This window comes from Rhinatrema bivittatum, chromosome 5 (genome assembly GCF_901001135.1).
Source record: "Rhinatrema bivittatum chromosome 5, aRhiBiv1.1, whole genome shotgun sequence".
NCBI lineage: Eukaryota > Metazoa > Chordata > Amphibia > Gymnophiona > Rhinatrematidae > Rhinatrema > Rhinatrema bivittatum.
In genome coordinates, this window is record NC_042619.1 from 29,396,207 (window position 1) to 29,422,217 (window position 26,011).

Below are 26,011 nucleotides of genomic sequence, written 5' to 3' on the forward strand. Positions count from 1 at the left end.
TTTTAAATAGTCAGTTGACTCCTGGCCCTTTTGGTTCAAATCAAGTATAACGTGGGCTGAAAACTGTCCCTTCGTGGCCTTTGGCAAACAGATCACTTTTGTAAAATGGGGAAGATGAACACTTGCTATCCAACACCACTGGAGATGTGAAACTGCCTTCTGACCAAACTGAAGATAAAACCTCCTATAAGAACAAAACTCACACTTCCTTAGACACAAAACAATTAAAAGCAAACACTTAAATAGTCAACATGAGATTAAGGGAAGAAAGGGTTCTAGCACCACTAAGCTGAAATTACTGTAGGCAATATCTTTTTTTTTTTTTTTTTTAATTGGTCCAATAAAAAGTGTTTAACATGAGTGAATTTTTTTTAAGATCTGAAGGGGAGGTGAAACCTGGATGCTCTTAAAAATTAATATACTATATATAGCCCTTTTTATTGGTATAAATAAAACACCTCCAAGTCCTCCTAAACCTATCCTGGGGACTCTACTGCCAGTTGGGTTTACAGGATATTCACAATGACTAAGCATAAGAAATTTACATCTCCTGAAAATCCTGCATAATCATAGCTATCCTGAAAACCTGACTGGCTGTGGGAGCCTCCAAAACAGCTCTGGGAAGCCCGGACCTACAATGGATTTCAGTCTGCGCCAGAATTAATACAGACACTACTAAGTCTTAAGAAAATGTTGATGACCTTTGAATATCTGGGTACTTCATACATATTTTTTACTTATGATTGTCTGGTTTTATTATATGCTTTTATGCTCATTTGTAAGCCACACTGAACCTTGTCTAAATAAAGGTATTTGAACATTGCACCAGTTAACTTAAAAAGAAAAATGAGCGAGAGATATCTAGAGAGAGAGAGCGCGCAAGAGAGAGAGAGCACTATCGATATCTAGATATCTAGAGAGAGATATCTAGATATCTAGAGAGAGATATCTAGATATCTAGATATCGATAGCTCGCTCTCTCGCATGCTCTCTCTCTCTCTAGATATCTCTTGCTCATTTTTCTTTTAAGTTAACTGGTGCAATGTTCAAATACCTTTATTTAGACAAGGTTCAGTGTGGCTTACAAATGAGCATATCTAGAGAGAGATATCTAGATATCTCTATCTCTATATAGAGAGAGAGATAGAGATATCTATATAGAGAGAGATAGAGATATCTAGATATCTATATAGAGAGAGAGAAAGAGATATCTAGATATCTATATAGAGAGAGATATAATAGATTTTGCTTATTTATGATTCAACAGGACTTAAGATCGATTCTCATCAGTGGAACCTGCCTCATATTCAAGCTACAGTATGGCATCCTCTCTAATAGACAGTTGAGCATGGTCTCTGAATGCAAAGGCAATCAAAGAACCTAAATATTGCTCAGCTATCACCAATAAATGGCAGAAGGATCTAAACGAAACCATATTAGAGGTGGTAACTCCAAAAGCCTTTGCTCACACCGCAGAGTTATATCTTTGGATTAGTATGCAAGGCAGTTTTACATATTTCATGGATTAGTAAAAAAAAAAAAAAAAAAAAAGGGGGTTTAAGATGAGGATAGCTCATTCAGCCCAGTTTTTAAGAGCAGGACCAGATTTAAGATTTTGGCACCCATATGGCGAGTGCCACAGGGGTGTCCCTTTTTAAGCTGTGCTGGCACGTGACCCTATAAGAAACAGAAGCAGGATCCTCTTTGGTCTGGATTTTTGGCACCCTATGCAGTTGCCTATGTCTAAATCTGGGCCTGTTTAAAATATGAAGAGGTTCCCTGTTCCAATCCTTGGAGAGAAAAGAAGCTTAAAACCTTTTGGTCACACGTCAAAATTCAAGATGCTGTAGGATTTGGCCTCCCCCTTCTTGACAGAGGCTCTGCGTTTCCTGATATTGCACACAAATGAGTTCTCAGAAATTAGCTCGATGCACCACCATTCCATTATCAGTTGGCTGCCATGATTACATGGATAGAAAAAAAAAAGGATAAACTTACTGCTTGTTAATAAAGTCTTTGCAACCCAGGAGATGTTTAACAAGGTTCCCAGGGAGGTAAAATATGTCTTTGCAGTGTAGACAGTGGCTTGAAGCTCTCCCGAAATCCTCAATCCTCTGCAAAGGCCTATTCCACTGGAACCAAAAATAGATGAAAGCATGAAGGCTGCTGGCAGATGGGCTCATACTGGCACAAAACGTCTCACAAGGGTGTAACTAAACGTATCTTACATTCTCTTAGTAGTTCAGATAGGTTAGAAAAATAAACCACATACCAAAGTCTAAATGCAGCTACAAGATAGCTAAGCTCAGCCAAGGCCATTGCTCGCGACCTAGGTTAGGAAAAACATGCTTGGAATAAAATAGAACCACCACACGTGAACTTTAGAAGTACAGAAACCGCTTTTATCGTACATGGACTGGTTAGTCAGGATATACATTTTTTTTTTTTTTTAAATGGCAGATATCAGAATAGAGCGCAACTGTAATATTTAAAATGGAGCAAGACGTCTGAGGAGGGAAAGCTGAGGAGGAGAAAAAGCAATGCTGCCCTTTTCTCTTTGCTAACATCCAGCGGTCAGGACTGGGAGAAGAACAGTCAAAACTAGCCATCTACATTGTATCTGCTGCCATATGAATAGGACATCATGAGAAGAGGATACACGCTTCAGGAAGTTACTTTTGGTTTTACTGTTCGCGACTATAGATAAATGGCAAGGTACACGGTTATTACACCTCTGGTTTGTTGTTTTTGTTGTCTGGGAGCGCACTGCTGATACTGGGATAAATTCTCAGGGAATAAGATCTCTAAACTTTACCGGGACAGTTCTAGTATCACCACCTGGTAATCTGATGCTCGTCCCTAATGATGAAGACATACTAGTTTGATTTGGGGGGGGAAGGCTATTCTCATTACTGGTCAAGAAGAATTGGGGATAATAGTTATTGACAGACACCTGTATCCGTTTTGCGCTGTAATGAATAGTGCAAAACATGTACAAAGGTTTACTGGCAGCTTAATGGCCACAGGGTCAAATGCCTTAAGAGTTCCGTTACTGCCATAAGTATACTCAGGGTTCGAAAAATCCCAGGCACTTGGTTGCATGAGTAACTAAAATATAATTGCTGGCTTCTGCCCAAGGCAGCCCCTCCCAAGTCGAGCCACTGGGAGAGAACCACATGCTGGGGAGTTTAGGTAGAGAGCCAACTACAGAGACTCACTTGCTGACTCAGGCCTCACTGGGCCTCCAGGAGAGGACAGTATGTCAACACAAAAACTGGTGGAGAACGGTAAACCAAGTGCATCCCCCACCAGGCCACTGGGGAGCGCAGCACGTCCAAATGTCTGCTGGTGGAGGACTGCATATTGCCACTCCTGCCGAGCCACAGGGGAGGACCTCATGGCTGCTGAAAGAGCACTGCGAGCGAGTGCAGTCCCCGCCGGCTCTGCTTGGGAAGGCGAGCACGCCGGCATGGTCCTCGCCTTGGAGAAGTAAAAGGGACAGCACAACCTCTGCTGACCTGTCAGATATACAGCTGGAGCCTGGTGCGGGCCCTGCCTGAGTTTAAGATAAGATTATTGGAGAAAGGTGGGGGTTTTGGTGTTGGGGAAGGGGAAACAGAATATAAAAAAAGTTAAAAAAAAAATGCAATAAATTCTAAGGGGAAAAAAAAAAATTTTCCCTGGCTCCGAAACATTTGCCCAGTACATAACTAAGTATTTTTCCACCACTGACTGTTGATATGAATCTGCCAAGCAAAACAAAAACAAAACAAAAAAAAAAGTCAGGAGGAACTAGAAATAGCTTGGAACGGGCAAGTTAAAGTGTTTTCTCTTTGTATTTGATTTTATTTCCTGGAGGTAGCTCTAGTCCCTGTGGTAACTTTACACCCCTCTTCTCTCTAACCCTCCAGTCCTCAAGTCTCCATCTTTTCACCTCTCACCTCCCTACTAGCCTTCCATCTCCCACTCTCAACCTCTAGCCCCCCCTCCCCATTTTTCAATCCTTCACAGGCCTCCTATTCCCTCCTTTCATCCACTCCCTAATACCCCATTTCCACCATCCTCTGTACTCACCCTCATATCCCTTCCTCTGCCTCACATCCCCTCACCAACCCTCAGCTCCTACCCTGTCAGGCCTCCCGCCTGTTTTTCTGTCTCTTACCCCTTACCAGCCTTCTATTACCCCTTTCACTACCTCCCCAGCTAATTCCCACATTCATCCCCTTTCCTCACCTTTCCACAACACCCCAAAACCATTTCCACGGCATTTCATCCGTCCTCCAGCTCAGTTACACCACCTCTCAAACCCTTTACAGCCTCCAACCCCTCTCTCTTTACTCATACCCCCCTCCCAAGCAGTCTAATTCCTTCCACTTCTACCCACCGAATCGCTGAGATACAATTCCCTGCATCCTACTCCCACCCCCCCAAACAAGTCCTGGTTCTTCCCCTGCATGGTTCCTTCTCTACCTCTGCCCCGACAGCCTAGCACCTCTTAGTCACTAATGGCCATAAGCTCTATCATCAATGCCTTGGACAGAGCATGACTAGGTGGGCTGCAGCTTGGGACAGTGCCTCCTGCCTCCTGTGGCCTGGAAAGCAGAAACTTCCTGTCTGAACCACAGGGCTCTGCATCAATGGAGCACCATATGGTTCAAACATCAATTAAAACTGCGCAGAGCCCTCAATTCTAACAACTGATGCTTGAACCAGGCAGAGTTCTGCAGATGCACAGCCCCATGATTCAAACAGGGGATGTTTCAACCATATGGGCCACCTATATCCAAAGTGCGAGCCCAAACGGCTTAAATATATCAGCAGAGGTAGTGGTGGTAAGGGATTTTTCGGGCAGGGTGAGAAGACATTTTTACCCTTTCCTACCTGGTAGCAACAACCCTGCTAGTCGTACATCAAGTCAAGAACTTCTTCCATTTGAAACCAAAGGATCTTCTGGTGGAAGGTTTCTTGGCAGAAATCTGGGGAGAAAGGAGGAGAAGGAGACTACTAAACAGTGATGGCAGGTCTGGGTGGCAGAGCCTGCTTTCTTGTGAAATGAGGGCCTGTGACATTCCCAATCAAATTGGAGACTGAATTGACAGATGGACTAGATGTGTATACCACACTGGGCAGTGGCCATGCTGGAGTTACAAGGATTATCTTTGCCTTGATCCAAAAAGACCTTCTGGAGTATCCTTAGTAAAAATCAGTGGGTACATATAGACCAGAATATTCCAACCTAGCACATAAACATTGGGAGTTGATCTGTAGCTGCTTGGATGCATGGAGCAGAACTTCAACCTTTCAGTTGTCCACCCAGGCAAACAAGTCTATCCTTGGCTTTCCCCTAATAACTGAACAAATCATCCTTGACTCCTTCATCCAGGGGCCACTCGTGATGTTGCAGCAGTCTGCTGAGACTGTCCAATGTGTTCTAGATTCCCAGAAGGCAGTTTCCTTAAGAGATAGGCACTGTGATGGTCTCCATGACCGAATCTAGAGGGCCTCCTGACAAAGGACATAAGAGCCTTCACCTTTCTACTTGTTTAACAGAACATGGCCACTTTGTGGTCTGTCTGGATCAAGATTCTCTTTCCTGAACAAAAATGAAAGAAAGCTCTCCGAGCAAAGCGGATGGCCCGCAGTTCCCAGTGGTCGATTTGCAGACTTAAATTATAAACTGCAAAGGCCAGTTCCCTTCAGCCAACCCACGGAATGTAAGATCTCTTTAAAACATTCAGTCCTGGCATGTTCTTTATGGGAAGAAACTCCACAATATCTTACCCGCTATAATATGCTTACATCACAAGGCCACACTGCAGCTGGATTTTATAAAGTTTCTGTGGACCCAGATAAAGTATCTCTCTTGGGATACAAAAGACCTGAAATATGATGCAAGAGTTGATCCTACTGAGAGACAATAGTCTTCACTTTGGTCCCAATCCAATAGAGCGGTTTCATCAGCTAGCACTCTCGGAAACTAGAAGACTGGGAGATGACAAAGGTAGTGGTAAATGGAGTTCACTGATGAGGAGGGCGTTCCTAATAATGGGCCTAAGGGATCAGTCCTTGGCCCAGTTCTTTTCAACATTTTCATCAGCAAGTTTGCAGAAGAATTGTCAGGAAAGGTTTGTCTTTAAGCCAATGACAACAAAATCTGCAACACAGTAGACAGCCAGAAAGTTGTGGGATCTAGCTCAGCTCGAGCCATAGTCTAGGGTCTGGCAGCCAAGATTTAATGATAAAATAAAAATGCAGAGCTAAACATTTAGGCTGCAAAAAGCCCAATGAAGAAATAGTATTGGAGGTGAAATTCTTTCAAGCATGAAAGAGCACGATCTGGGAGTGACTGTATCTAATGATCTTAACCAGATGGATAAAGTGACAGCAAAAACCAGAAAGATGTTTGCTGCATAGGGAGAGGAATGGTCAGCAGAAAGAGGGAGGTGATATTGCCCCTGTGTAGGTTCTTATGAGAGACCTCATTTGGAATATTGAGTACAATTCTGGAGACCACACCTTCAAAACAATATAAACCAGTTGGAGTCTGCCCAGACAGTGGCTACTAAAATGATCAATGGTCTTCATTCTAAGGCATGTGGGAAAAAACAAAGATCTAAATATGTATACCCTAGAGCAGTGGTTCTCAACAGGTGGGTCGGGAGATCCTGGGAGGTGTGTCGCAGGGCCAGCAGACGGCTGCCTCCTTATCAGCCCGGGTGGGAGTTGGTGGACTTCTCTTACAATTGGGCCTGATGGGAGGCTCTCACTTTCTTCTCTTCTTTCTGGCCCAGTGAAAGGCTGTTTCCTCCTTCACCTAGATCAGAGTGAGACATTGCCAGTTCCTGCTGTTCTGGTCCTGATGGGATAGAAATTTTATCTTCCCCTGCAGAGTCTGGGAGTGATGCTGAGGATCAACTACCTGGACTCCCTGTTTCGCACCACTTCCTGCTCAGCAGCCCCCCACACTCCCTCTCCGTTCCACCTTCATCTTCCCAATACCCCCAACCTCTTTTCTACCTGTGCATGGAGGGTGAGTGTGGGGGCTGCTGAGCAGGAAGTGGTAAGAAACAGGGGGTCCAGGTAGCCGGGCAGGTAGGGAGATGGGATGAAGGGGGTAGGGAGAGTCAAGCAGGAGAGCGAGGAAGCACAGGAAAGAGGATGGGGGGGGGGGGGGTGTCAGGAATGCTGGGCAGGGATATGACTGAGTGGATGACTGAAAGGGAGTAATTGGCAAAGTGAAGGATGATGAGGCATGGAAGGGGAGTGACGGGGTACAAGAGCCATAATATTCAGTTTTTGGAATATGCATTTCTTCTATCTTTGTACTTTGCTTAGTGTAGGAGAATATGTATTTCTGTTTCTAGCTCTCCAGTTTTGCACTGCATGCAGAGTGGCTTTTTGAAGTTTTCATTCCAGTTTTTGTCTCCACATTTGTAATTTGTGGTCTTTAATTCTGTATTTGGTGAAGGTAGGACCTGTACGTGTGGCTGAAGTGAGGTATTTTACTAGTAGGTAGGGATTTATATCAATCTTCTTTGTTGCGTTTTCTCATTCTCAATAGGCCATGCATTGGTGCTGCACGGCTGCCTTTTCACAGGAAGGGCTATTGCTGTTTTGAATTCTTGGAATTAGTGTTGCAATGGTATGGAAGGTTGGCTACACATGTGCCAAGTGGCTTTTTTCAGGTTTTCTATTTTACAATGCGCCTGGTAGTAAGGGAGTTTGTGGTTCTGTTACTGAGATAGCACTAGAATCAGAATATCTTTTTTATATAGCAAGTTGTATTTGAAATATCCTAGTTCTGCTCTGCATCCACTGTTTAGGGATAGGGGTGGGGGACAGGTGTGGGTTCCTGTAAATGTAGAGTATATGTTTACAATTAGCCCCGAGATGGTCAAGTGTTCAGTATGTCATGCCTGTAAGCATTATCTGCCAGGTGTGTCCCAACAGAAAAAAGGTTGAGAACCACTGCCCTAGAGGAAAGGAGAGATAAGGGAGATATGACAGAAACATGTAATATCACCATGCAGAAGAGGCAGGCCTCTTTCAAAGGAAAGGCATCATGGGATGAAGGTGAAAAGGGGTAGACTCAGAAGCAAATACAGGAAATACAGTATTTCTTTACAGAAAGGATAGTGGATGCATGGAACAGCTCCCAATGGAGGTAGTAGACACAAAAACAGTATCTGAATTCAAGAAAGCAGAGTTGCTTACCTGTAACAGGTGCTCTCCTAGGACAGCAGGATGCTAGCCCTCAGATCGGATGGAGCCCGACAGTCTCGAAACATAGGATTATGAAAAAATAAAACATAGGAGAAATCCAACTCCGCGGGGTGGCGGGATATCGTGAGGACTACCATCCTGCTGTCCTAGGAGAACACCTGCTATAGGTAAGCAACTCTGCTTTCTCCTAGGACAAGCAGGATGGTAGTCCTCACACATGGGTGAATCCACAGCTACAGGATGTTCCCGAGCACACAAGATCAGACGCCTAACCAGGTGCCAATGGGCACAACACAGGTGCTGTTGGTAGAGGGAGACAGCCTGAACCTGAAAAAATGGGCCTTAAGCAGGAAGAGTTGGGTTCTACAGCTGAAAAAGATTCTAAAGGACAGACTGGCCAAAAATAAAGTCATGTCTACCATCCCAGTCCAAGCAGCAATGGGCGGCGAAAGCGTGAGATCGCCACGTCGCAGCCTTGCAGATCTTGGGTGCAGGAACCGCTCGCAAGCGGGCCACCGAAGTAGCCATGGCGCTGACAGAGTGAGCCTTGACATGGCCTCCAAGATGAAGGCCTGGCTGTGTATAGCAGAAGAAGATACAATCTGCCAGCCAGTTTGACAGTGTTTGCTTGGTAACTGCAACTTCCAAACTATTCTTGTCGCATGAGATGAAGAGCTGTGTAGACTGCCTGTGGCCTGCCATCCGCTCAAGATAGAAAGCTACGGCCCTCTTGCAATCCCAGTTGTGCATAGCCCATTCGCCCTGGTGCGAGTGATGTTTGGTAAAAAGGTGGGCAGAATGATGGACCGGTTAAGATGGAAATCAGTCACCACCTTAGGTAGGAACTTAGAGTGAGTACGCAGGACCACCCTATCATGAAAATTTTGTATAGGGCTGATACCTCACCAACGCCTGAAGCTCGCTGACCCTGTGCACCGAAACCAAGAAGATAATCTTCCAGGTCAGGTACTTCAGCTCACAGGAGCCAAGTAGCTCAAAAGGATCTCACATCAGCCAGGCCAACACTATGTTAAGGTCCCAGGTCAACAGGAGGCCACAGGGGAGGCTTCAGTTGAAGCAACGACCACACAAACATCCCCACTATGGGCGAACTGTCAACACCCTAGTGTTAAGCGCTGATAGCACTCTGGTGTACTTTGATTGAGCTGGTCTTTAAACCAGCATCCAAAAAGGTGTAGCAAGTAGTCCAGCAACTTCGGAGTGGAGAAGGAGAACGGATCCAAGCCATGGCCCTCACACCAGATAGAAAACCTCTTTCATTTCAGGCTACAAGACTTCCTGGTGGTAGGCTTCCTGGAAGCTGCCACGGCCCAAAACACATTGTCAGAGAGATCAAGTGGCTGCAGAACTAGTCTTTCAACATCCAGACCATCAGACAAAGCCCTGAGGTTTGGATGGTGCAGCCTGCCCTGATCCTGCATGATTAGGTTGGGAAAAGGTCCCCAGAAAGATTGGTTCTCTAACAGAGTTCCCGCAAGAGTGGGAATCAGACTTGCCTTTGCCAACGAGGGGCAATGAGAATCATGGTACCCCAGTCCTGCCAGAGCTTCAGGAGAGTCTTCATTACCAAAAGAAGCAGAAGGTATGCATAGAGAAGACCCTTGACCCAATGGCGGGCAAAGACAGAGACTGATTTGCAGTCTTCCCTGAACACAGAGCAGAAATGCCTCACTTTGCAGCTGCAGGGGGAGGTGAAGAAGTAAACGTCCAGGATCCTCCACAGACAGACAGAAGATGCAATCTGCCACTGCTTGATCCAGGGACCACTCATGGGATCGGAACGCTCGAATCAGCCGGTCCACCACCATATTCTCCATCCCAGCCAGGTGCATGGCTCGGAGCAGAATGCCCTAGGACCACACCAAGACCAAATCTGAACAGCCTCCCGAAACAGAAGGAATGACCCTGTACCTCCCTGCTTGTTGATATACCACATCGCTACCTGATGGTCCTGATCCAGAGTAACAGCCTTTTTGGATAAGCGATCCCGGAACGCCCAAAGAGTGTAGCAGATCGCCCACAGCTCCAGAAAGTTGATCTGGCACTGAGCTTCCTCAGCAGACCACAAATCTTGCATGTGAAGGCTGCCCACATGCACGCCCCAGCCCAGGGTTAATGCATCTATAGTAAGCACAACCTGGGGGGGGGGGAGATTGAAAAGGAACTCCCGCTCAGGTTGGGCAGATTCTCCCATCAAGACAGGGAAATCCGGAGAGGCAGCATGATGCGGATGCGTACACTAAGGTCCTGGGTGGTCTGTCACCACCGAGACCACAAGGTCCACTGAGCCCTGCGCCTATGCAAGCGAGCCAAGGGAATAGTATGGACAGACACGGTCATGTGGCCCAGAAGGATTTGGTGAACCAAACTCACAAGAGATGCCAAAGCAAGAGCCCGATCGCGAGGCAGATAGGCCTGGGCCTTGTCCCGCTGGGCACCAATGAAGCTCAATTGAGGCGATGAGGTGAGATGGAACTTCGGGTAGTTGATGACAAACTCAAGGGACTCCATACCCACATGGTCAAGCATAGGGAGCAAAGCGCCCCTTCCTGGGTGGCGCTCTTGAGCAGCCAATTGTCCAAGTAGGGAAACAGGTGCACCCCCAGCCAGTTGTCGTGTGCACCCACTATTGCCAACACCCTGTACTGAAAGTGCCTCTTGCCCACAAGGAACTGAAGATCTCTTAGTGGGCATATACATCTTTGAGATTGAGGAAGCAGAGCCAGTCCCCTCTTTGCAGGAGGGGAATCAGGGTGTGCCCAGCGAGATCATCTTGAACTTTTCTTTTTGCAGAAATTTGTTCAAGGCTCTCAGATACAAGATGGGGCTGAATCTCCTGTTCTCTTTGTAATTAGGAAATAGCAGGAGTAGAACACCCGTCCCTGCTGCCACAGTGGTACAGGTTCGACTGTTTTGGCAATTACAAGTGTAGAGAACTCAGTCAAGAGAATTGCCTGATGGGAGGACATCCAAAATGTTCAACCGGTACCTGCAACAAATGATGGACAGGACCCACTGGTCCTAGGTAACCTGGGGCCAGCGGACCACAAATGACCATAGCCGCCCAGAGTCGAGGGTACGGCAGATTGGCTTATCTTATCCCCCCCCCCCCTGCAGCCAGTCAAAACCCCATAGTGGGGCCCGGCTGGGGGCCACCGCATCTCATCTTATCCCTAAACAGGTACAGAGCAGGTCCACAAGCTTCTCTTTCACCTCTGGTCAAAGATCAGAGGCTCATAGCCAAGCCATCCAACGGACACCAATGCCCGCTGTCGCCACCCTAGCCACTGTCTCAAACACATTGTAGGTGGACCACACCTCATGCTTACCACTCTCCAGGCTCTGCTGGGTGACTGCCAAAGAGGCATCCTGCTGCTGCTGCTGGGGGAGGTGCTCAGACAACTCTTGAACCTGCTTCCAAAGGTTTAGAGTATACTGGATCATGTACAGCTGGTAGGAAACCATACAGGCAATCAACTTATCGCCCTGGAAAACCTTCCTACTTAAGGCATCCAATTCCCTGTGCTCCCAACTGGGGGCGCAGATTCGTGGGCGCAGGAACGCTTGGATTTCTTGAAAGCAGACTCCACCACTACTGATTGATGTGGGAGTTGACACCTCTCAAAACCCAAGGCCTACTGTACTAAATAGACCACATTTTCCAATTTACCAGAGGAACAGATATGGGGTGCTCCCAGATCCAAAGGAATAACTTCTTAAATATATCATGGACCTGAACAGCCACCACCTCCTCTGGGGCATTGACAAACTGGAGGACCTCCAACTACTTATGTCGGGCATCTTTTTCTGTTAGGAGGAATCGATTCCACCATGGCTCGGACAAAGCCCGCAAAAGGTCAGGTCCTCTGGCGGGGACCGGCACCTCTTCTCAGGAGGGGATGGGTCCGAAGGAAGGTTCTGAGAGCCAGAGGAAGCATCCCCCCCCCCCCCACAGTCCCCTGCCCAGACCCCTCAGTTTGGACACTGAGGGTACCAAGAACCGCGACGGTGCCAAAAGCCACAACAACTCATCCTCCTTGGATGAACCCACGATGGGAATCGCCCTGATCAGAGGAGGCACCGGTAGCCGCTGGGGTATAAATGGACCCCCGGGCACTGGCAGCTGCTGCGTAGGCAAGACACCCAGGAAAATATTGAAGCGTCCAGCAGCGGTGCCAACATCGCAGGTGCCTGCTCTGGTACCTGTGGGGACACTGGTGGAGCTGGTGGTTCGACGCCCTTCAGGGCTCAAATCACCACCAGTTTCACACTGAGGTCCAGCTCCTCCTGAAAATCCAAGAAGACAGAACAGATGAAAGAAGAGGAGGAAAAGGCATCAATGGAAATCCCTCAGAGCCCAGAGGGAGATCGGTGCACGGCACCGGTACCTATGGGGAACACCTGGCACTCCTGGGTTCAATGAAGGTAGATAAAATGCCTCCTCTCCACGGGGTTGCTTCGGGGACATCAAGGCAGCCGCCAGTGCTGACCCAAGTCCGGCACCATGCAATGATGGCGACCGGTGATGATGCTTGCGGGACTTCCTTCGGTGCTCAGCCTGGTCTTTCCCCGGTGCCAAGGAAGATGGAGATAATCCTGACAGCCTGGAGTGTGATGACACAGATGATGGCCTACCCCTGGCACCTCTCTCCCGAGAGAGCCCTGGTGGAGGAGTGGACAGTGAAGGTTCCGTGTCCATCGATTACCTGCAGCCGTTTAGGCATCAATGCCCATGACGCGGAACCAATGGATCACATTTTTTGAACCCAAAAATTTTCTCCATCTTCTCCAGATGGGCATTAAGGCCCTTGGGGGGTCATTTGATCGCAAAAATGACACCCATGGACATCGGGCAATGCCCCCAAGCAAAGGATCTGTGATAGACATGGTCCGTAGGCACTGGGGGCATCAGCTAAAATCAGACTCCATAAAAAAAAATCTGGTGAAGGGTCGTTGACCGGTTACCACTGAGGAGCGACACAGCTGGGTATTGACTGCAAGGAAGGAGAAAATCTTACTGTGCCACCCTGAGGCACCAACCGGAAAGAAGAGGGACCCTGGTGCAGGAAGTCTGCAATCAACCGGAAAAAACAATGAAAGTTACGCTGAAAATACAATGAAAAGATCAGAGCTCCACAACTGCGAGATGAAAGCTCCGCGGAGAACATGAGACTGAAGAGGGACCTCCCATGGACGCATGGATAGTGGCATGCTCAGTGTGCCAAAGTTTCTAGAAACTCTGACAAATTTTCTGTGCCAGGCTCCATCCGATGATGTCACCCATGTGTGAGGACTACCATCCTGCTTGTCCAAGGAGAAAGCATGGGATAAACACAGGGGGATCTCTGAAGTAATGATAGCAATTATAGAACTGTGCAGTTGGTCCATTTAATTTATATATTCCGCCTTTCTTTATCCTTCAAAATGGATTATATTCAAGTAATGTAGGTATTTTCTTGTCCCCAGAGGGCTCATGTTCTAAGTTTGTACCTGAGGCAATGGAGGGTGAAGTGAATTGCTCAATGTCATAAGGAGCAGTAGCAAGATTTGAACCCTGGCTTCTCTGGTTCACAGCCCACTGCTCTAACCACTAGATTTTGTCTCCATTCCAATAGGGAAACATTATGTTAGTGTTACCTAATTTGATTCAAAGAAGCCTGAAGGATAGCAGCTGCGGACCACAACTAAAAAGTCTGAACTGTGCAAAATCTATAAGCCTATGAGTGCTCCATAGAAAGACAGCTGCTCCCTCTGCTCACCTGACACAACCAAGATCAAACTCTCTCTCCATGCACACTTTTCAAGGTTTCAATTGGTAGTTTGGATTCAGAAATCTAGCTCACATCTTTATTTAATAAATGCCCCAGAACAATTTCAAGAAATCTCCATTTCCATTCCAATCCTGTACATTAAAGGGCCTGATTTGAAAATTGCTACAATATATGCCATTGAATTCTTCATATGATTTCCTTGTGTAAGTGCACTTTACTTGAGCAAATGGCTTTTGAAAATTTGTACGATAGTGCGTTACGCTGATAAATGTAACTCCTTAGTGAAGGGTCACAAAAAAAAAAAAATGCAAGAGAAGGATCTCAAACCAGATATGGAGACCGCGATCAAAATAAAAACAGGGAAACGAAAATGCTTCTGAAGCAAGACAGTTGCTGGTCTCCTGTCCATCAGAAAGCAGGAAGTGAAGCTGCACTCCTGAGGGAAGGCGGCTTGGTATAGGCAGGGGGAAAGATCTTTCAGCCCAGAGCTAGGCTCCGTCTGAGGAAGCCTTCGATCTGGCCCTTAGCTAAACAAGCTAGAAACAACCAACAACTGTCATGCAGGAGGAGAAAAAACAACAAAACAGACATTTCCCTGAAATGTACATTTTAGCAATTCTTATGCTTGAAAAATTGCAAAAACTTAGTTTCCTACTCATTTCCTGCTGAAAATCTGTACAGCATGAGTTTATTCTAGGAGTAGAAGTTTGCCCTAGCAGAACTTCAACGCGTCTAAAAACCATGAACACAGCAGACAGTCGGTAACCACAAGGGAAGAAACTACAAACTAATCGAAAAAAAATTAAGAAGAGAAACCTAGAAGGCAAGGAGATCTTGAGGGGCACAGGCAATGCTGCTTTTATGAGTTACGGAGCCTCCTAGCCAAGGGCTGGTCCCTTACAAATCATTTGTGATCCTTCCTAGCTATAGGAGCCGATCAAAACCAGCCAAGTCTGAATGGAGTTCTGCTTTCATGTTTTTGGTAAAGAAAAAAAAAAACCAAAAACCACACTTTCCCAAATGTGTATGATTTTAGATGAAACCCTAAAAAGAGCTCCCTTTTCTCTCCAACACAAAGACAAGGACCGTGGGAAAGAGAAAAAGAGGGGTTTGTGAAATCATCTCTACTTCTCAGCTTCATTTTTTCAAAGGCAGAACTGGAGATAAGTTTCATACAGCTGGTGGCCTCAAAACAAAGTGACAAATTCTCTTTTTAATGTGTTGCTTGATGCATTATTTAGAGCCCTAACCTGAGCACAGAAACTGAACAGCTGATGGTAGTCTGGCCAGTTTCAATCCCGATGCGAGGCCGCGACTCCAGCTGATCTCAGATTTACCTCGCACATCTTTGCACTGGGTTCTCTCTGTGCTTATCCCAGGCTCTCCATTCCATTATGTTTTTTTGTCTCCACTAATCCTGTTCTCATCGGGGCCAGGAGATTTTGTCCCCAGAAAACAGCAGGAGAAGTTCCAGGTTCTTGGGTGCCTTCTAATTTGGCACACTAGGTGTGGGCGTAGGTTGCAAATTCCCTAACCCAGCCCCGGCTCTAACATGTGCTTGGCGTGAAAAATACAGATCTAGCTAGGATGGATAAGGAAGCACTTAAATTGGTCCGATATACACCACTATCAACCCCCTCCCACTAAAACGTGCAGGCAACAGAAAAACCTACACATGAAAAAAAAAAAAAAGACATTTTGCACACTATAAAATGTTTCATTTGTAGGTATCATTTCAGTACAAAAATGCTCTCATCCAGAAAATAATCCCCCAATTCCAGGAGAGTGCTGTGAATCAGAAAGCTTATTAAAATAAACTAGTCCAAATATCATGCTTGGCCACCTGACTGCGCAGGCTAGGTGCCCCCAGCTGCTTACCAGCGCCAGACTAAAAATATCAAGGTCGATCAACATCTCCTGCTCAGGTGACTGGCACAGTGCACACGTGTAAAGGAACGTTCCGGAACAAGCTGCATGAGTCTCCTTTCCTTCCAGAGCTAATCAATATTAATTCAAAAGGAAAAGCTTATACCCACTCTTACGCTCAAAGGGGCAGCTATTAAGATGCACACTAGAACTCGGCAGGGGGCCATGAGAAAAGCAAAAAAAAAAAAAAAAAGTCGCCTCATGAGTGTATAACCAAATTACCGTTTGATTTAAACTTGGATAGAAAAATAACTGTAGACACTTCTGTCCTTCCCACCGCCACCCAAAAAAAAAAGAGCCCCTGTAATTCACCAGAATAAGATGATAAAGTTTACATAACACTTGAATTTAGTTTCAGACAGCTGGAATTTTGGCCACGTACATACTTCTGAAATCTAGTATTCGATTTTTTTTTTCTTTAATCAAACTTTAGTCTGAAATCAAAATTCAGAAGAAATGGCAGTGATGAAACCAAGGCAGCCAGAGGCTTTGGAAGCGGTCTCCGCTACCCACTAGTAAACCACCAGAAAGCCTTACAGAATGGATTTTTTTTTTTAAACCTCTTCTGCTAGGCTTGGACGCTAGCTCTCCAAGAATGTATATCTAGAACTCCTTATTTGGAAAGAAACGTGATTGCCCTGTTTCCAAACCTACAGACATCACAATTCGTTTAAGACAAGGAAATAGACAACACAAACAACAACAAAAAACGTTTAGTGTGCTGAAAATGGCTATTAGCAAACACACAATGGACACCGAAGTCCTATCGAGTTATGCAGACACTTCAGTCACTTTCCAAGCGGGGTTTCATTCAAATTAAATTCTGCCACACACGCTTAGTATAAATTATTTCTGACTTTTAGTCGAATTTTCCCAAATAATGACCATTTGAAATCATCTAGGTTGTCAGTGGTGTGCCCTTGACAAATTTTGCTAACTGCAAGAAAATGCTGGCACTATTAGCAGAATACATGAAGCACCTTAAACTACGGCAATAGATTTTTCTACAGAACTTTTAAATAAATATTTATAAAAGAAATAAGAACATAAGTGCTATGCTAGGTGAAACTAGAGTCCATCGATGGCCAGGAATTTTGTTCTTCAAAATAACTTCTACCATTTTGCCTGGCACAAACATCCACCTCACCACACTCTAGCTTTCCCGAGCACCCTAGAGCCATTTTTAAAAATAGGTGTGATGTTGGCCACCCTCCAATCCTTCGATACCCTTAGCCAATTTGAATGAGAAGTTAGAGTTACTAGCAATAAAGTCTGCAATTTCATTTTTTAGTTCTTTCAGAACTCTGGGGTGTATGCCAACTGGTCCTGGTGATTTGACAGTCTTTAGTTTGTCAATTTGCTCTATTACATCTTCCTGATTCACTTCCTCTGAATCATCATCTTCAAGGCGTGTTTCTGGCATACCCCTTGAAGGTGATGATTGGCATCTCCCCAACACCCTTCTCAGTAAAACAGCAAAACAAAAATGAAATTTAGTTTTTCTGCTATAGCCTAGTCTTCCCTGAGCTCCTCTGTCACACAGTGGTTCAAATGACTCCCTCACAAGCTTTCTGCTTCCAATATACTTGAAAAAGTAGTTTGAGTTTTTGCCCCGTGGAAAGCTTCTTTTCAAATTATTTTTTGGCCATGTTAATGCTTTACATCTAACCTGCCAGTGCTTATGCTCTTTCCTATTTTCTGTATTTGGATCCACCTTCCAGTTCTGAAAGATGTTCATTTGGCTTTAATAGTCTTTCACCTCACTATTTAACCATGCTGGCAGTCATTTGGCCTGCTGCCTTTTGTAATGCATGAAATACGTCTAGCCTGGGCTTCCAAGATGGGGTTTTTAAACAGCATTCATGCCGCATGGAAACCATTACAACCACTCCTTTTAGGTTTTTCTAACTTATTTCCTCATTTCATCAGTCTCCCTTTTTAAAATTAAATGCTACAGCAGTGGTTCTCCTTAATGTCCTCCCTTTAGTGATTTTGTTAAGTTTGATTACATTATGATCATTACTACCAAGTGGACCTACCACTTACCTCTTGCACCGGATCTGTGTCACAGAGAGGATTAGAAGTAAAGTAGTCTCCCTCTCATTGGATTCGGGACCAGCTGCTCCATGAAGCAGCTATTTATGGCATCTAAGATTTTGACCTCTCTAACATGTCCCAAGGAGACATTTACCCAATCCATATTGGATTGAAAGCCTCCCATTATCATTGTTTCCTAATTTCTTAGCATTTCACAGTCTCTGCATCCTGGCAAGGATGATGTCAGCATATCCACACCACTGTACTCTTCATCACCACACATGGAATTCCTACCCACAGAAATTCCACAGTGCAATTTGTCTCCTGCAGGACTTATCCTGTTTGACTCTATGCCATCCTTAGCATATTATGCCAACTCTCTACCAATTTAACCTGGCCTACTTTGATATTTGTAGTGGGGCAGTGCTATACCAGGGTACAAATTATATGGTAATGATAGAGAGGAGCAATTTGGTGGCGAGGTGGTGCTTTATGTCTGGGATGGCATACAGCCCAACAGGATGAGGCTAAATGCACAATCAAATCTTTATGGGTAGAAATCCCTTGTCTGTTGGGGAAGAGTATAGCAATAGGCATATACTACCGTCCATCTGGCCAAAATGATGAGATGGTCAGTGAAATGCAAAGAGAAATTAGGGAAGCTAACCAAATTGGTAGGGCAGTAATAATGGGAGATTTCAATTACCCCAATATTGACTGGCTCTGGAATTCATTGCCAGAGGATGGCAGTGGTTATTGTAGTTAATGTAACTGGATTTTAAAAGGGTTGGATAACTTCCTAGAGCAAAAATCCATAAACTGCTATTAATTAATAAGCAATAGTATCTTGTGATTTATTTAATGCTAGGGTACTTGCCAGGCTTGTATGACTTGGATTGGCCACAGGATACCGGGCTTGATGGACCCTTGGTCTGACCCAGTATGGTTTCTCTTATGTTATGTATCCTGGTATCAGTGCCCCATTGTTATCCTCCTTCCACGAGGTTTCTGAGATGCCTATTATGTCTGTATCTTCATTCAGTGTCACACATGCCAACTCTTCAAATCTTACTTTTCATTTATATATAGACAACTCAAAGTATATTTAAATTGTATTCACAACCTACCTAGCTGTTGAAATAGGTATTCGGGAAATCACGTGTGCTCTTTATTTAAGATGCACCTCAGCTGCTTCTGCCTTTATTACAACCTCTCTATCAGGATATGCTAACTTCTCCATTATGCCAGAATCCTTTGAAGATATCTCACTCCGAATCATGTGCTCTGAATGACTGTCTGCTTTCCCCCTATGATCTACTTTAAAAGCTTCTCTCTCCTTTTTAAAGGTTAGCATCAGCAGCCAGGTTCCTCCATGGTTAAGGTGGAGACCATTCTCCCCCTTACCCAAAATGTTGCTCAAGTCCTAATAATCTAAAGCCCTCTTGCCTGCACCAATACCTCATTCATGAATTGAGACTTAGGAGATCTGACTGCCTCTGGGATCCTACGCATAGAAGAGGGAGGATTTCCAACAATGCTACCCTAGAGGTTCTGATTTCAACTTTCTACCTAAAAGCTAAAATTTGGCTTCCAGAACCTCATATACATATTCAGAAATCACCGGTTTCTGCATTTACCTTGACAGCCAGCTCCTCCCCAACACTGTCTAAAATCCTATATAGGTAGCACATGAGGTCCTTCACACCAGGTAGGTGAGTTACTACGTGACCCTTACACCCACCTAATGACTGAACTGACAACTACAACAGTTGTCCTAACACTTCCCTGCTAGGCACATGCCTCTGGGGGAGACATCCTTGGTGCGATAGGATACTGCATCACCTTAAGGACAGATCCTAGATACAGCTTCATTTCGCGCCACACCAAGGCAATGTTCTCCTTCCAGGTCTGGAAGTGGGACTGCTTCAGGTATGTTCCTGAAGGTCTCCTCTATATACTTCTGTCTGCCTCAGCTCCTCCGGGTCTTCCCCGCTAGCCTCCACAGATCAGATTCATTCTTTGAGAGCACACATACAATGTCTAAACAACTGGTAGATAATCATACATGTGGCACTTGGTGCAAAACACTGCTGCTGGACTGCTAGCCACATCTTAATAGAATTGAGTTCTTACTTATTTAAAGCTGCTAAGAGTAGTAAGCATGATCTAAAATAAAATCCTTTAAATTTGGTATATTATTTGTCAGTGACCTGAATCTTCCATAGCATGTTCAGTTTGCCGCTCTAAACATGAGATGGAAGATGAGGGTTATAAGATTTTTAAATAAAACAACCTATAATGGCAAGGTTACTCCCTTATTGTATCTAAATCCCTACCTCTTGAGGCTGTGCCTGAACATTCAGCCTCCTAGGTCTCCTCCCCCCAGCCTTGCTGGACAGTACACATCCAAACTACCAGTAGTGTCCCAGTAGGTTTCTCGGGCACTGTGGCTTCCTATCAACCTGGTTACTACCTGCCTTTAGCAATATTTGGTTCTGTTTCCTATATCAGCTCTTTTGTCCTCATCACCTCTGCCATGCAAGGAATAAAGGGTAGATGGTTTGTAAAACTGCAACCTCCCAACCATGTTCCTACCACCATCACAGAATATAAAAGACACTGAACTATAGACACTACAGATAAGATTACAAAGTAAGTTTCACCTTCTGAAAGTAAAGGACATCCTGCTACCAAAATGAACTGAAAAACTGTCTCCCACGTGGAATACTTACATGAGTATCTTAACTAGAAGAACATTCATCAGGCAATGGGATTCCTTACAAGCAGAAGCTAGTAGTGCAGTAAACCAAATGAACAGTTGAGCAGAAATACAAATCAAAATGTATCCATATTTTTTGTTTCTCCGCTTTGAACCTATTTGTTGAAAGGCAGGCTACAGAAAACATTTAAATAAATGCTGCAGGCAGAGTCTGAGAGAGAGACATCTTGGCACTGCGGCGTTCACCTGTTCTTGCCCTGTCACCGGCACTCACACTAACAGTGACTGAACAAGCAGTGAAAACGCCAACATGACACCAGACAATTGTTTCATTCCCTCTAAACTCAACACCAACAGAACAAGCCACAAACAGGGAAACACACGATCATAAAAACTGCATTTGCACCAGACTTCAAGGTCCAATTGTTCTCTGAATAGTTAGCCTCACACCAAGAAGTCCAACACAAGAGTTCAGGAGAGAGCACAGGCCACAGAAACTCACCAGGCCTTTTTCCCCCTTCCTTGACCAGGAGTCACAGTGGCACAAGGTCCCCTCACCTCCAGAATAGTAACACAGTAGTTTAAAGCACCCCTCACCCCAAGCAGAAAAACCACCTTCCAAAGGCAGCTCCTCAGCTCGGGATGCATTATCCGTAGAGAGTCAGTAAAACTTTATCACCACAAAACTCCCCCTTTTCCCAGAACACAACTGCTTAATACACCTCCCTGCATATACCTTCCTCTTCCCCAAGGACATACAAAGCTAAGCCAACCCAGGACACACAACTCCAACCCCCCACACACACTCTACCCTTATTTCAGGTAAACAGCTCCATTAGCACACACACACACACACACACACACACACACACACATTCTTATCCTGAGTAAACCACTCCAACTTCCCCCTCGCACAAACAGAAGCCAAACACCCTTATGCTAGGTGCCCACATAAAAGGCACCGAACCCTTCCCCAACCCTCAGAACATACACACTCCTCTTATCATGGATAAACAGCTCCAACCCTCCCCCCGCCTCTCCCATTGCCCCAACCACCAGAAAACACAAACACTATCCCCCCTTTTTCACATGATCCAAGGTAAAGGGCTCCAACCCCTCCCAACCAGGGTACACAGATATACACACTCTCTTCTTATCCCCAATAAATGGTTCTGATTCCTCCTCCTCTATAAATCCCCCCAGACACACACACACACATGCCATTACCTGAGGTTAAGGGTCCTAACCCCCACTTCCTTATCCAAGATAAAGGGTTCTATACCCCCAGGACATTCACTCACACACACAGAACACTCCCCTTATCAGAGGTAAAGGGTTCCAACCCCTCCACTTCTCCCAGAACACACATATTTTCCCCTGATCCTGTGTAAACCCCTTCCCCCGCCACTTGCCCCAGCACCCGCACACACACAAAACCCTTATCTGTGTAAAGGGCTCCAACACCCCTCCAGGACACGCACACACACTTCCCTTATCCCAAATAAAGGGTTCCAACTCCCCCCACCCCTGGTCACACATATCAAGTCACACACACTCCCTTTATCCTAGATAAAGAGTTTCAACCACTTTACTTCCACCTGGACACAAACACACACACTCACTCCCTTTATCCCAGGTAAAGGGTTCCAAACCCTCCCCCATTTTCCTCAAGGACAGACACACACACACACACACACACACACACACCCACCCACCCCTTATTCCAGGGAAAGGGTTCCAACCCCTTCCCCCACATAACACATACACACCCCCCCACTCCCATCATCCCCGATAAACAGCTCCAACCCCTACCCCGTGACACTCACAAACACACTCCCTTTACCCCGGATAAAATGATCCATATCGCCCACCCGCCCCCGGTGACACAAACGCCCCTTATCTGGGATAAAGGACTCCAACCCCCCTGGATATACACACACACACACACACACACACACACACACACACACACACCCCCGCGCACACACACACACACCCCCCGCACACACAAACGCGTCCCTTACGCCGGGGACAGAGTTCCAGCCCCTCCAAGCGGGACACGCACGCTCCCCTTCTCTGGGGAGAGTTCAAATCCCACCCAGGACGCTCACACACACACGCGCGCGCACACCCCCTCCCCCCCTGGGAACGCAGCTTCCCCCTCTCCAGCCGAGCCACATTTCTCTTCTCCAGGCTGGAGAAGGGGGTAGATGGAGAGAGGATCGATTGCTCCCCACCAGGCAATCGGTGGGGGGGCAGAAGGGTAGGTTGCTAGGCTCCCCGACAAATGCAAATCCTCACCTCTGCCAGCTCCGTAGCAGCTCGCTCCCGCCTGCACCCCCTTCCACCGAAGGATAAGCTCCTCCGCCCGCAGCAAGTGCGAAGCCGGCACCGGTACTTTCCGCCCCGCCCCTCGCACCGCCTCCGCCAACCGCCACTCCTTTCCCTGGCCGCGCCGCGTAGCTCGCTACGCTTTCAAGGACCGCCCCCCTCCCACGGCTTCTACCCCCCTCCCATTGGCCGTTTCCGAACAGTTTTCCTATCTCATTGGGTTTCGCAAACAGTTCCCGCCCCACATAGACACGCACGCTTTCTAAGGTAGGTTTGGGCGGAGAGATGTTCACAGAAGGTATTCGGAAAGAGAACCCGAGCAGGTCTGATGACATCATTGATGACTTCACATAATGACCGAGACGATTGCTGGGAAATGACGTCAGCATATCTGAAACGTTGGTTCCAGGCGGAGAAAAAAATCGCTGGTTCTCTTGTTTTTTTTTCCATAGACACTGCTTGACTATATATCATTAGTTATCTTTTAGTGTAGTACGCTGAGTTTGAGGCTTCCCACAGTAATTGTTAAACGCTCATCGCAAAAACTCTCGGAATTTTTTTTTCCAGATTTACTGGAAATGTTTCTGCTTCCTGCAGTGAATTATGTATTGATGGAAATAAGCTTCCAAACTATGATGTAATGGCATGATTAGATGTTAATACATACTTCATTTGCGCACTGGTCCTGTTTCTGCTCAGTGCCCGTATGCCAATAGCCATAGTTACTGTGCCACGGCTTGACAGCTGCTTTCCCTTTTTGAAAAGTATAGCCTGCAAGAGACAAAAAATGAGAATTGTAATGTAAAAGTTCTAATATTATTTTGACAGTTAACTTTGACCTCGCAGATCCTCTTACCCGCTACATCTTAGCTACCTCCTCTCCTGCAGACTGTATATACTGCATATATTGTAAATAATGGTTATTTTTACCGTAAACAAGTGTTAACATTCGATCTTGTTACCATACCTCGCATGCATCTGTCTTTACTACTCTAGCCCTTTCTCCCTCAGTTCTAGCTCCCTCTCTTTACAGGTAATTTCTTATTTCCTAAAGTTATTGTAAACCGATGTGATATTCACTTGAACGTTGGTATAGAAAAGTTCTAAATAAATACATTTTAAGTTTTTGTTTGGAGGAGGAAGTTTCTTTCACCCTTCCTTCCTCTTGCTTTGTTTTTGTTTTTTTTTCTTAAATAACTTTTTATTTGGTTTTTCATGATATTGCAATGATTTCATTTTATTTCTGCAGCTAGTGCTTCTGCTTTTGCACAAATGTCTACAGCATGGCAGCATGAGGAACATAAGTGTGTTGGGGGGGGGGAGGGTGAGAGAACTGCTGCTGGGTAGGGGGAAGCCAAAGAAAAAACAGCTGCTAAGTTGAAGGTTCGGAGGACAGAGGGAGGGGGCTATTGCTGCAAGGAAAAGGATTGGTAGGGGAAAGGGGGTTGCTGAGCAGAGGGTTGGAGAAGAGGGAATGTTGCTTCTGGGCGAGGGGGACTTCTGTTCCTGAGCAGGTGTTTGGGAGGGGGGGGATGGGGCAGGCAGAGGAGGCTGTTGGGCAAGGAGTGAGGAAAGGAGGGAAGCTACTAGGCAAGGAATGAATGGCAGCAAGGGGGTGCTGCTGGGCAAGGGTTGGGTAGGAGAGGAGGGATGCAGCTGGCCAAGGAATGTAGAAGGAGAGAGAGGAGAATGCAGGGCAAAGAGTAGATGAGGGAGAGGAAGGGTACAATAATTTTGTGCTCGGGATTTTTCTGTAATTGGTCCAGCATTATGGAATGCCCTACCTAGCTACCTTCAACTTATTCCAGACATTTAAATCCTTCCATAAGTAGTTAAAAACCTTTACTATTTCAGGAAGCCTTTGCTTATGAAATTGACAAGCTCGGTATATGTGCTCCTTTCTGTTCTTTTTATGTGTTTAATATTGCCTATGTTACTGTTTACACCACTTAGTATGAACGATTTGATATGTTTATAAGAATTTTAAATAAATAAAATAGTGTGGGGAGAGAAAGAATGGGGACCCAGGGCAGTAGGAGGGGAGGAGAGAGGGAATGGAGAAGGGAAAAAAGAGGGGGATGCAAGGCCTATAGTGAAAAGGGAGGGAAAGGAGGATAAAGGGGAAGGAGTGGAAAGGAAGCGGAAGGGGGATGCTGGGTAGAAGGAGAAATTTGCAGGAGCCGTTGCCGCCAGAGAGACAGCTGTCTCTTGGCCACATGAGGAGAAAGCATTGTGCCGGAGCCGCCACTGGTAAGTCGGGGAGGTTTAATTCTGAAGATATGCCCTGGGCACAGAAAAAGCTGGTCCTGACACAGGGCCTGTGAGCATGTGCGCACTCGTATGCCTTGCAGCAGCCTTCCCCCTTCCCTGCAAAGACTTCCTCTTACTAAGGAGGGGGCCACCACAGGGCCCATAAGCACAGACTTGCCCATAGGCCCAACTAACTTCTTTCCATTGCTTCTGAGGACTGGAGGAGAGAAGAGGGGCATGGTCCTATCTGGATCTCCCTCCACCTGCATCCTTCAAGCTCCGGGCCAGCACCAGAGATGGGATCACCCTACCTGGAAACTGGTATGGTCACCCCGAGGTTGCCATTGATTTGGGAAGGAGGGGGAAATGTGTGTCAACTTTCTCTCTTCCAGCAGCTCCTTTCCCTCATCGTGCTAATCCTCTCTCCCTCTCCCTTTCCCCCCATCCAGGGATGATTCCAGCACTCTTTCTCTTCTCCTAGACCTGACACCAGCACTTTTCCCCCTGGCATCTCTACTCAAGCACGCTCAACCCCTCCCCACCCCCTTAAATTATTTCCAGCTCCCAAGTCCTGGGATCATAGACAGCTGCAGGTTGAGCTGTTTCTGCTTCAGCCCCTCCCCTCCTGTTTCTCCTCACATGCTGCCTATTGGAACAAGAAGGGAGGGGGGTGGAGCTAGAACAGAACACTATAAAGCAGAAAACAATGGTGCTCCTCCCTTCGCCAGCTTCA

The 26,011-nt window shown here is 46.0% G+C and overlaps 1 protein-coding gene across 4 annotated transcripts in view; it reads right to left on the reverse strand.

The window, feature by feature from the left end:
- The window catches only part of PAK1 (p21 (RAC1) activated kinase 1), a 205,146-nt gene extending 182,008 nt beyond the window's left edge, over positions 1–23,138 (reverse strand). The window contains exons 1-3 of one of the 4 annotated variants that reach the window (XM_029602179.1): positions 22,999–23,107; positions 4,882–4,976; positions 1,999–2,132 (exon numbers count right to left, since the gene is read on the reverse strand). The gene's annotated coding sequence lies outside the window, so the exon portion shown is untranslated. Of the gene's footprint in view, positions 1–1,998; positions 2,133–4,881; positions 4,977–22,998 lie in introns of all 4 variants that reach the window. The other 3 variants (XM_029602181.1, XM_029602180.1, XM_029602178.1) reach the window with 3 other exon arrangements.
- Positions 23,139–26,011: the final 2,873 nt, after the last annotated feature.